Source organism: Monodelphis domestica, chromosome 2 (assembly GCF_027887165.1).
Source record: "Monodelphis domestica isolate mMonDom1 chromosome 2, mMonDom1.pri, whole genome shotgun sequence".
Classification (NCBI taxonomy): domain Eukaryota; kingdom Metazoa; phylum Chordata; class Mammalia; order Didelphimorphia; family Didelphidae; genus Monodelphis; species Monodelphis domestica.
This window is the reverse complement of record NC_077228.1, coordinates 330,703,140-330,716,672: the sequence shown is the minus strand read 5'-3', so window position 1 is coordinate 330,716,672 and position 13,533 is coordinate 330,703,140. Positions and strand designations below refer to the sequence as shown.

Below are 13,533 nucleotides of genomic sequence, written 5' to 3'. Positions count from 1 at the left end.
GACATCATGATTACACCAATTTTACTATCTCCTTTATTTAGTTCTCAAGTGAAAATTTGTATCTCTATTTTCTTTTTTTATGTGAAAAAATTTACTTCAATCTACCCTCATGGGATATTTCTTTGGAGATGAATAGCATTTTATGCAATGGATCTTTCACAATTATTTTGGATCATTGTATTCATTAAATTATCTAAATCTTTCACAGTTAATTATCATTATATTAATGTTGTTATTGTGTATAATATTTTCCTGGTTCTCACTGTATATGAGTTCATACAAGACTTTCTAGTTTTTTTTTTTCTAAAACCATACTACTCATCATTTATTATCACCAATAGTATTCCATTTAAAACATATATTTGTTTAGTCATTCCCCAATTAATGACTATCTCCTCAATTTCCAATTTTTTTGCCATCACAAAAAGAGCTGCTATAAATATTTTGTACATATAGGTCTTTTCTCTTTTCTTTTAAAACATATGAAACATTTCACAAATTTGGCAGGGGCCATGTTAATCTTCTATGTATTGTTCAAATTTTAGTAAATGTGGTGCCAAAACAAGTACTTGTATCTCTATTTTCATGTGAACCCTTTTATGTCTTTTGGCTTCATTTATAGAATATCATCATTGATATGATTTAATTTCTCAGGTATATATTAACTCATTGTCTAATAGGCAGGCAACATATATTCATTAAATTATTATTTGTACCAGGTGCTGCACTAAGTGAAGAAAATACAAAGAAAGGAACAAGATAATTCTTGTTCTCAAAGAGCTCTGTTTATATGGTCATAGGAACATGTTTAGAAGAACAAAAATTAAATTAATATCTATAACTTACCTAAAAAACAGTGATTTTGAGCATTCACTGCCAATAAGGAATTGAAGGGGGTCACATGGGACTAAAGGGATATGTTTTATTTCAACACAATTACTACATTCATTCTGATTCTTCTTGAGTTTTTATTATATTGACATTCACCATGCCTAAGTTAAACAATGTGTTTATTCATAATGTTTATTTTTCTAGTTATATGGGGATGGTGAATATATACCATTTTCCAAATTTATATAATATTTTCTCAGCACATTGTTCCACCCAAATGACCAGTGAGACCAACTAACTACTCTTAGAGATATATCCTATGTAGGAAAAAAGGTGGAACGTATTAGGTTGCACAAAAACTGAGTCTAGGAAATTGTACAGAAGGAATGAATCTTTAAAAAGAATGTTGGAGAAAATCACTACTCCAAATAAATAAGAGAATATATTTCCCCAGAGAATTCAAATAGAAAAAAAAAAATACTGACAGGTAGAATCTGCAGCATTCCCTCTCTGCTCCTCTAAAATATTTCCTCCCTCTTGACCTGGAGAAAGTAGAGTAATAGTCATATAGGGACATCATTCTGATCTAGTAAGGTGGGCACAAATACACTGTGAGCTAGCCTAGCTCAGGGAGAGAATCTGGTAGGTGCTGTTAGGTGCCACTCATGGATTCTGTATAGAATGAGAAGGTTTATTATTTATTTATATTTATTATGCAGTTTATTCTATTTCTAAATCTATAGCTATGATTAATTTCCTCATCTGTTTAATAGGGTAAATTATAGTTGGACTTCTTGTCTCCAATAGTGCAGAATATGCTGGACAACCATTAACTAAAGATATAAATTACTTTTATGTTTTGCTATGTGAATTTTAGATTTACTCCACCCTGCTTAGTCTTTAGAATTTTAGCAACCAGGAATATATACACCCCCCACTTAAGGATTAGGTGTGGGGAAGGAAGTTATATGACCCATGTGTGCTAGAAAGTGACAAATCAGAAACAACTGACTGGCCCCCTGGTCGTCCAAAGCCAAGTTTAAGTCATCATTGGTACATGTAAGACACAGGAAGTGACATAAAGAACTGCCTTTATATTTTGCGTCACTTCCTGTGAAAGGGACTTGGTAGTGGAACTTGACTGTGGAGGAGCTGGAGCATGAGATGTCAGACTGATTCCCTTAGACTGTCATGTGGTGAGTGCAAAGCTTACTCCCCTTTCATTGGCTTTTCTGGAGGCACAAGCTTCTGGAGAGGCCCCTCTTCTTGGAGGAGGCCTTGTGGCTGGAAGCCATGCGAGATTTAATCCTCTGCCCCTCCCCCATTCCCTCCTCCCCTTTGAACTCCTGCCTGGTATCTCTCTTTTTCCTCTCTTGTTTTCTTCCTTAATATCTTCACTCTATTTTGTAAATAAACCACCATAAAATTCCATTTTGACTTGAGTATTTCATTGGGATTTAGAATTTAAATCCCTGACAACCAACTGAAATATATATTCAGTCCAACCGTAAGTTTTACCCCTAACATCTAATAAATGGCTCTTGGATTCTTTTACCAAATTAAGTGATCCCTGTAAGAAAACAAAGTAAAAAAACCACAAAGTGTATAGCCCCCTAAAATAAAGTTCTATGACACCTTTATTTTTATAAATAAGTTATAGTGAATTTTACTTTGGAAAATGAGAAATTAGGCTTAATTCTCGAGATTCTATTTTCATAGGCAAATTAAACTCTGAGGTCCTCATTTTTTTTTATCTGCAACATCAAAATAATTCTACAAATTTGGCCTACCTCACAAAAATATTGTGAAGAAAATGTTATATTAATGTTACTTCATTATGATTATGAACTGTTGCTTTTCCTTTATACTCCCAGTGCTTAAGACAGTCTCTAACATATACTAAGTACTTAATGTTTGTTGATTGATTGAATGTAGATTATTTTGTTTTCTGCATCCAAAATGGCAGGGTAGTGGAGAATTTTCTCCCTGATCTTTGTTTCCTACTCTCCTCAAATCATTCTTTTCCTTCTTTCTCTCTCCCTCATTCCTTTCCTTCCTTTCTTTTTTCCTTCCTTCTTTCATTCTGTTTGTCATTCCCTTCTTTTTTCCTTTCATGATTTTCTTCCCTTTTAATTTGTTCTCTTTCTAGTTTCCTCTTCCCTCTCTGAGTCAATTTCAGTGAGTGTAAGACTTAAGTATTACTTGTTTCCTACCTCTTTCCCCCCTTCCATTGTATTGGTATTTCCCCTCCCCCTCTCTCCATGTGCTTCTTTATGAAATATAATTTTACCCCATTTTATCTCTTTTCCTATTTCTCATAGCATTGCCCTCTTTTTTACCCCTGATTTTATATATATTTAATTTTTGACATTTCATCTTATACAGTTTGTCAATGTTCCTTCTTATTTTACTTCTGCTAGCTACCTTGATGATAATAACAATTTTTAAGAGTTACCAATATCATCTTTTCTTATAGGAAGACAAATCATTTGAACTTATTCAGTATCTTTAAAAAAATTGTTGGGTTTTTGTTTGTTTGTTTGTCCCCCACCCTTTTCTTAGTTACCCTTTGGTGATTCTCTTGAGTTCTGTGTTTGGGTATTAAAATTTCTGTTTAAGTCAGGTCTTTTATTTAGGTATACAACTATTTTATTAAATGATCATACTTTCCCTTGCAAGAATATAGTCAATTTTTCTTGGTAGTTGATTCTTGGTTGTAGACCCAGATCCCTTGCTTCCCAGAATGTCATATTCCATGTCTTCTGGTCCTTCAGTGTGGATGCATTAAAGTTCTGTGTTATCCTAACTGCAGCTCCATGACATCTGAATGGTTTCTTTTTAGCAGTTTGTAGTATCTTTAACTTTGTCTGGTAGTTCTTGAACTTGGCTATAACATTTCTAGGCCTTTTCAATTGGGGAATAAATGCAGGAGGTTATCTGTGGATTCTTTCAATATCCCCTTTACCCTCTTATTCAAGAATGTCAAGGTTGTTTTCTTGGATAATTTCCTGTAGCATGATGTCCAGGTTTTTTCTTTTGTCATGATTTTCCAGTAGTCCAACAATTCTTAAATTGTCTCTCCTCGATCTATTTTCTAGGTCTATTATTTTGTCAATAAGGTATTTCATATTTTCCTCAACTTTTTATTATTTTGATTTTGTTTTATAGGCTCTTGCTGCATTATGAAGTTATTTGCTTCTAGTTGTTGGATTCTAATTTTTAAAGACTGAATTCAATCCCTGGATTTTTGGATATCTTTTTTCCTTTTAGACTGATTTTCTCTGTAGATCATCTTTCACTTTCTTTTGCGTTGTTTTCAAGCTGGTCAATTCTGGCTTTCAAGACTATTTTCTTGCTTTATTTCATGTGTTTCTGTTTCCAGATGACTTATTTTTCCTTTTAAGTTTTTTTTTCACATTTCATTCAGTCTCTCTTCATTGTTTTTTGAATTGTGTTTTGAGTTCTTCCAAAGCCTGTGTCAAATTTACTGGAATTCCTGAGTTTTTGTTTGGTGTTCATTGGTCCTCCTATGTTCCATTTGTTCTTTGTTCATTACCTGGATAGAAGCTGTCAATTGTAATTTCTTTTTTCTTTTTCAGTTGTTTACTCATATTTTTTCCTTCTTTCTCATGTCATTGGCTATAATCTTGCTCCTCTGTTTATTTGCTGGATCTGTCAATTTGGGCTATTTGGTACTGAAAGGGCTTCTTCTCTGCTCTCCTGATTAACTAGTTTAGGCTGATGGAGCTGACCTGTTGTATTAATGAGCCCTGAGACCAGATCATTTCCAGCTGCCAGCAGAAGCTGAAGGTGCAGGTGAAGGTAGTTACCCTCTTCTTCCTCTCTATTCCTTTCTGCCAGCCATCTTCCTGACAGCTGCCTGGTCAAGCCTTGAGCTTCCTATTGTGGTACCAAGGTATTCCATCATGGTTATAGCCTTAGTCCTGGGATCCCAGCCAGTTGGATTCTTACCAAGTGTTTCAGCATAGTAATTAGGGGAAGTGTGTTAGAGATTGAACTTCCCTGCCCTCTGAAGGATTCTTATCTGTACTATTGATAGATGGGATTAAGCAGGCTGAGATGTTCTGCAGAGTTGGATGTGCCCTCCAGCCAAAACCTCCAGAGGCAGGTCTCAAGATAGAGAGTGGTGGCTGAAGGAAGACCTAGCTACCCTCCTCTCCTAAACTCTCCTCCCTGTTTGATGTGATCAGAGCCATGTGCCTCAAATAGCTGTGGTAGTAGGGCACTCCCTTTGGGCTGGAACTCTTGCCCTGAGATCCCAACAATTGCCTGAGTCTCAGCACAGTAGGTGGGGGAGGGGTCCTGGGACCTTCCTTCTTTCTTTACCTTAAATCTGTGAATTCAGCCTCCTCTGCATATCTTTTAAATTGAATTGGTCAGGAGGGTCCCCCAGATCTGTCCAGTTGTTGGATTTGTTTTTCCCCCCTTGAAGTACTTTGTTTTTGATTGGTGTAGAAGGGTTTTCATAGAGAAGTCGACTTTTACTTCTTCTAAGTGGCCATCTTGTCTCTGCCTTCAGTAGAATTATTTTTAAAAATCATACAATTTGAGGATTAAAACAGATCTAAGAGAAAAATTTAGTTTAAATCACACATGAAAAGATTCTCCATTATAATATACCTGATCATTGGCCATACAGTTTCCTTTAAAACCTCCAAAAACAGGAATGCAACATCTCTTGAGGTATCCAATTTCACCTTTTAAAGCTCAAATGGTTAGGGATTTTTCCCCCTACTAAATAAATCAAAATTTTCCTCTTTGCAATGACCCACACATTCTTAGTTATTTTGCCATCTGGGACCAAACTGCACAAATCTAATCTCTCTTTCAAGCAACATACTTTCAAATACTTGAAGACATATCATGACTCCACCCTTATCTTCTCTCTTCTAAGCTAAAAATAACCTAATCTTTTAAACAATTCTATTGTAACATGGACTAAAGGTGCATCAACATCCTATTGCCCAACTCTGAACATTCTCTAGCTAATCAGTGCCTTTCTTTAATTTTTAACAGAAATTAGAGAATTGACAAAGACAAAGCACAAAATGACTTGTCTTATACCACCACCACCCTGTTGCATTCCTGAAACTGCTTTTTTTCCATGGAGCTGCACCTGAACTTCAATTAAGAATTAATCCATTAATAAGAATCATTGAGTGTCTCTTATGTTCTGTCTTGTGCTAAACTCTGGATTATAGACTTGATAATCTTGACTTCCTATAATTTTTCTGAGCAGACATGATTCTCTTAACCTTTTTTCATAAGTGCTCCATTTTCCTAAACTCACATAATTTTATTTCCATTATGACAATGTGTTTTCTATTGAAATTCTGGGTATTTGGAGATCTGAAGGGAAATAAAACAAAACAAAAGCCCTATAGTACTTCTTTATCACAGAATATGTTTGAAGAAGTCACAAGTAATAAAACCACACAAAAATGATATTGTTGTCATCATTTGTATATTACAGAAAATTTAATTCTCCATTGTTAGCTGATAAGCCATTTGTTCCAAACTAACTGGTCAGTATTCAACATTAATCTAAATCCAATATCTATAACAAGTCAAAATATTTTGGTAGGAGGAAAAAAGTCATAACCAATTGATTGAATGGGCTAACCAATTTAGTAAAGACCAGGTGATATGGCAACTCAGAACCAATATTGGCAGTCCCAGATTTCATGGTTAGCCAAGACAGGGAGAAAACAACAGATTCTACAGCATAGTCTTATTTCTGCCTTAACAATCAAAGCAAAATTATTTTTGCTGCTGAAAAGGCTATATCCTTTTCTTTATGTTGCTCTAGTATCTGATGAATAACTTAGAAAAAGAAATGCACACAAGCACAGACTCATATGAACACACAAAATAAGTACGCATATCACTTTCAGCCCATTCTGACATTTATCTAGAAAATGTTACTAGAAGGTAACTATTATGAATGTTCTATATTGCTTTAATTACAATGATTGGAAGAGAAGCATTTAGTGGATGTTATAAAATATGTTGCTGTAAGCACTTTCACAGCTATCATATGGATTGCCCTTGCAGACTAAATTGTATATTTTCATACAAATAGAATACATTTGTAAGGATGCCATGGTGAAATAGAAAAAGAGCTGGTGGGTGGATAAGAAAGAAATCGGGGGGAAAGCCTCACTTTTACCAGGGAGAATTTTAAATGTACTTGTTTTTCTCTATTTCAAAATCCTACCTTTCAGATAATGAAAGAGCCCCACATTTCATAGAAATTTATATTCATTACTTTTACGGATGGCTTGATCAAACTTAAGTATTTGCCAATGAATCACAATTATTCACAGAAAGAATAAATTGCCCCTAGATAAGGGCATGCAGCTCTGGTAGGTTCTAGCTCAAGCAAGTAAGTAAAATGTGACTTTGAAGACATCACCTGACCTCTCTGGGTCTCTTTCTTTATCTGAAATATTCAGTAACTTACCCACTAACTTTTGAGGGAAGTATATATACTTCATATGATACTGCAATATCTTATGTTTCTACATTTTTTAGTTGGAAGAGACTTTTGCAAACCACTTTTTTTTTTTTGAAATGAGGGATCTGAGAGAGAAAAAAATTCAATGATTTCACTCAGCCTCACAATTACATTAGTGACTGAACTAGAACCCAGTAGGGTAATGTGTTGTTATCAGGGGAAATTTATTTGCCTTGTAAGTAGCTATGGCTGAATAAAATCTAGAAGACAGAAATGTGAGTAAATACCATCATCATTATTTTTATTTTTTGCTTTTGGAGGTACTTTTATGTGTCATTCTATGGTCCGTGTTTCATAATGTTTTACTTCATGGATCATTCTGTTAGTGAAAGAGCTGGTTATGTATGTTCAAGCTACTTTCTTTCCTCCCAGACAAGCAGGATTTATTTCTATATCTGGAATCCCATTTCAACATTTGCATTTTCTCTCTTCTGAGTGAGGAAATTTTACATGTGAAAAAAAAAAAAAGGTAGCATTTCTGTATTTTTATGTTCCTAGTGTTTGTCTGTGCCAGGACTGGTATCTACAGGGTATTTGTACTCTTTCTAAGGCTTGGAGAAGTCTTTAATGCATTACTGAGAGTTGTTAACAGATGGGAGAGGAAAACAGAACTAATTAAATGGCTTAAAATTTGTTCAATTTTTTTTTTTGCTTTGGTAGAGTAGAAAGAATATTCGATTTTTAGGATAATAGATTTAGAGTTGAAAGTGACCTTAGATATAATTGAGTCTCACCTACTAACAGATGAGTAAACTGAAAGGAGATGTAACGTATGTTGTCTAGTGTCACAGAGTAAAAGTATGAGACAGAAGTAAAACCCAAGATTTCCTGTTTCTAAGTTCAGAGCTATATCTAACATAAGAGTTGTTAAATCTGTTATTCAGAGGACAATGCCAAAAAAGTCATGAATGCCACCCAAACAAATTAAAAATATAATTGAAAAATAATATTTAACGAAAATAAAATGCAATAAAACAAATAATATTACTATTAATATTTGGTTTTCTAAGCCAATAGGTGCCCAAAATATACTTATGCACAGTTATATTGGCCCTTGTTTCTATTTGATTTTGATACTATGCAATGTTGTGAGAAATAATCAACCTGGAAAATTAATATCAGCTTGGCATCTGTATGTTGATTCTACAGATCAATTTGCAGATTTTGGGCAGCTAGTTGGTACAGTGTTGGGCCTGGGAATAGAAGACTCATTTTCCTAAGTTCAAATCTGACCTCAGACAGTTACTAATAGTTTGACTCCCAAGTCACTTTACTCCTGTTTGCCTCAGTTTCCTCTTCTGTGAAATGAACTGGAGAAAGAACTGGCAAACTACACCAGTATCTTTGCCAAGAAAATACCAAATGGAGTGATGAAGAGTTGGAAATAACTGAAAACAACAAAGCAGTCCAAACACTATTGACGGAAATAGTTTATGATGGCCCAGATGAGGGATGCAATGTGAGTAGGAAGAGGGGGCAGTTGCAAAAGCTATTGATGAAGTGTAATTGGCATGACTTCAACTTATAAATATGAGAAAAAAAGAAGAATCAAAGATGATTCCTATTTTGTAAACCTGGATGATGGAAAAGATGGTTGTGTAATCTATATTAAAAGGAATTCAGGGGGAATTGTGGCTTAAAGATGAAAGATGAATAATCCTGATTTTCATATGTTGAGTTTGAGATACGTATGGAATATCCAGGAGGAGATGAGGAATAGACACTTGGGAATACAAAACTAGAGCTCAGGAGAATGATACCAGGTAAATATATAAGATTGGGAATCCTTTTGCATAAAACTCATTGAATCTAAGATATTCATCATCCTCATTTAACAGATGAGAAAACTGAGGACAAGAAAATTGAAATGTTTTTCCAGAATCATAGAGTAAGAGTATGAGACTGAATTCGAACTCAGGATTTCCTGATTCTAAATTCAGAACCTTATCTACTATAATAAAGGTGTTAAATATGTGACCAGAGGCCTAATTGCTAAAACAGTCTTGAATGCTGCCCAGATCAGATTAGCTAAACAATAAAATAGTATAGAAAGACAAGATAAGGCCAAGACAGAATCCCAAGGTCCAACCTCACAAACAGATTGGGACATAGATAATACAAAATAATAAATATTACCTGCCTACAATGTGTCAGACACTGTGCTAACTTCTAAGGATACAATTACTAAAAAAAACAAAAACAAAACAGTTTCTATCCTCAAGGGAGATAATACAAAAAAAGGAGATAGTAAGGCACCTTTGAAGGGAAAGAAAAGAGTCGACATCAGGTGAGGTTACTTGGGCCCAAAGCATCTGCAGAGGAGCAAATGCAAAATGGAGTGATCTTAGGGTACCATATATGCTCACTATAAAGGAAATCAATGGAGAGAGTTTGAGGAGAGACAATGGGAAGTAGTGACAATTCAGGTTTGAGTAAGCAACCTGGTGATGAGATTAGAAGTGATGAATTTTCTCTAGAAAGTGAATCTTGCTCGTAGAATTGAAACTAGGCAGAGTAGTAGACTGGGTGTGGAGATAATGAATTTATTTAGAAGTTGGAAAAGGAAATTGGGGGTAGAAAGAGAAAGATAATGGGGCAGGATTAAGAAAATTAATAGAAGAAAGCATATCTAATAGGAAGGGATGACCAGCAGTGACAGAAAATGCAGAGGTCAAAAAGAATGAGGACTGAGAAAAGTTTTGGTTCAGCAATAAGAAATTGTTGCAGAACTTAAACAGAGTAGTTTGATCAAGTAATACTAAAAGCAGATTACAAAAATTTGAGAAGTGAATGAAAATTAACACAAAAGAAGGCACAAATGTAGTTAACTTTTTCTAATAGTTTGACTTGGGATAGGAGGAATGATGTTGAGCAAATATGAAGGAATATTAGGGGTAATTTTTTTTTTCTGAAGGATGGAACACATGTAGGAATGTGTAAGGAAGTAGAAATTGACAATTAGGAGATGATTGAAGGAGCAAGCTCTTAGTGGAGAGAGTTAGTATGAGACCAGGGACACAATTAGAGGATTTGTCATTGATAAGGAAAATGGTCATCCCATCGCTGAAATTAGAACCAAGAAAGATAGGGTCAGGAGTGGTGGTAATGATTAGGTAATTTAAAGTGTGGAACTGAAGGGAAGAGGGAAATCATGAATGAATTTGGGCAATCACTTAACCTCAGTTTTCTCATCTATAAAATGAGGGGTTTGGACTAGATGGCCTCTCAAATCCTTTCCAGTTATCTACATCAGTGACTACATTGTCATTAGATATGGTTCACAGGCTTCATTCTTTTTTCCCCTCTAAAGTGTGATATATATACATATACATATGTATATATTGTAAAGGGTTTGTTTTGGGGGAGCAGGAGTTTGATCAAAAGCCAGTGTGCAGTTTATTAAAAGTAAAACACTTAGTTTATTATTAGGAAATACAAATAGGAAATAGGAAGGAGGAAAGTGAAAGTAATATTATAATAGATTATAACTAAACCCCAGATCCCAATCCTAACTAAATTTTTCTAGAAAACCCATGTCTATCTGCCTCAGAGGGCAGTATCTTCTGCTAGACCAAAGACCTTGCCTACTCTCACTACTCTATCTGATAATATAACCACTATCTATCTACCTGTCTACCCAAATTATCAATGATCTATAAGGCCATTAAGGCCTTATTCTGTTTCTCTGTCTCCAGTTGGAGACAGTGCTAGACACTTTCTCCCCAGGAGAGCCAGAGACAAAAAAGCCCTTTCCAACAGTATGCAACTTACAAACCACACTCAACTTTACCTTTCTAACTGTCACCAACTGTCAAGCAGCATAGCAGGGAGTCACCAACTGACAACCTGAACATCAGGGGGTCTCTTAATGAAAAATATTATTGTTCCTTTTCCTCTTAAATATAAAAGGGAGAAATTAATAAAACCGATCTTAACTCTCTCTCTCTCTCTCTCTCTCTCTCTCTCTCTCTCTCTCTCTCTCTCTCTATATATATATATATATATATATATATATATATATATATATACATATATATATATAAATTTTCTGGAGACAGTATCTTAATTTATGATTATTTATTAAATAAATCGAGTGGGTCTATTTTCCATCTCTTTCCAAGTAGGTATTCTTTTATTTTAAACTCTTATCTTCCAATTAAATTAATACTATAATTAATACTAAAATTAATACTAAATGTCTGTTCCAAGGCAAAAGAGAAGGAAGGGCTGGGCAAAAGGGGTTAAGTGATTTGCCCAGGGTCACACAACTAGGAAGTTTTGAAAAAGTCTAAAGCCAGATTTAAAACCAGAATATTCAGTCCCTAGGCCTGGCTCTCAATCTACTGAGACACCAAGATGCCCCCAAGGTATGTACTCTTAGTTTCCCTATTGTAAGGATTAGGACACTGAAGCTCTGACTAGATAAAAAAAATCTACCTAGGATGAAACAATTGGCAAGGAGTATTTTGGTAATATGTATGAACATTTAAATATAAAGTATACTTTGGCTTATAAAGTAGAATTGGATGTAATCGCCTCATTTTGAATTCCATCAATTAACCATGCCTAAAGAGAGTTTTAGATGAAAGATCTATTCTGACATATAAGAAAACAGTGCCAAAACTATGATAGAATGTAAATGATGTGGGCTTTAAAATTAATATGCAATAACTCTAGTATTATGCTTGTAAGATTTATTAATAATAATTAAAGTAAAAAAGAACAAGCTTAAAAAGGTGCTAACCAAGCCTGCTTGAGAAAGAAAAGAAGAGGGAGGAGCTACAGAACTTATAAAACAATAATGTGATCATGCAAATGTGAAAGAGCAGGCAAGATGAAAGGGAATTTTGGGAAATACTAAGGGACTTCTGGGGGATAAAGTTCAAAGGTTCAAAATCTCCATTTATACATTTATACAATGGCATGGAACTAAGGAAAAGGAGGATTGGATATGCATGTCAAGTCTGCTGTGTGATAAAGTGCAAGTGATTTAATCAGAAGACTTCAATTTTTCTAACAGTAAAATGAAGGAAGAGAAGATGTTTCCTAAGGCCTTTAAGGTCTAAAAAAATTCTATTGATTCTTTTTTACTTTGAACAATGCTTTTAAATATATATATATATATATATATATATATGTGTGTGTGTGTGTGTGTGTTCATATATATATGTGTGTGTGTGTGTGTGTACATGTACGTATACATGTGTGTACATGTACGTATACATGTGTATACATAGTGTTGTTCCATCATTTCCATCATGAATGACTCTTCATGGCTTCATTTGTAGATTTTCTTGGCAAAGATATAGGGATGGCTCAGCACTCCATCAACTACACTAACTACACTAGCTAGGTACAGGTACACACACACACACACACACACACACACACACACACACACACACACACACACACAGTTTTGTTGAAGCTCAGAGGAAAAATATCATCAACAAATACATGTAACTTTTACAGGAAAACGGCCATGCTGCAGGACATTCACCTTGCTGAGATGACCCAAAACCTCTTAAATGCTGCTCTTTGAGGAGTGGGCATGATTGTCATAAAAAAGTATTGGCCACTAATAGTCTGGAGAAGATATTCTGGATTCTCCATGGAAGATGCCGAGGTCTAACAGATCAGAGCTTCCACTGGACCACCTCAAGCTCCAACACACACCACATTTTACACATTAACCTACAATATACTGTCATAAACACAGGTCCTTGAGATTAAAAGTACTATAAAGTACTATAAAGATCTCATGATCACTATCTCACTTGTAGTGTTGCAAGAAAAAAATAAAGAAGAAATGAAGAGAGACAGACATATATTAAGGTTTGAAAACCTCTCTAAATAACAAAGAACAGGTTTTAGTGTGGTAAAAGATACAAAGACAAAGTTAGAGGATAGAGAGACAAGCAAAAGGAAGACAGACACAGAGATTCAAAGAGGTATATACAGAGAGAGAGTGAAAGAGAGAGAGAAAGAGACAGACAGACAGAGAGAGAGAGAGACTTAATAGAGACAAAAGGAAGGGATACTAAAGCTTTAGGGTAAAAGAAGAGAGAAACCATGTTGTTTTGACTTATCAGTCATATTATGAGTTTATCAGTGCTGAAGTCATTCAAGGACAAAGAATGACACAGCCCTTAAAATGGCATTCT

General features: G+C 34.8%; 1 pseudogene; it reads right to left on the bottom strand.

The window, feature by feature from the left end:
- Positions 1-476: 476 nt before the first annotated feature.
- On the bottom strand, positions 477-569 carry LOC130457732 (U6 spliceosomal RNA; annotated as a pseudogene).
- Between the last annotated feature and the right edge of the window lie 12,964 nt (positions 570-13,533).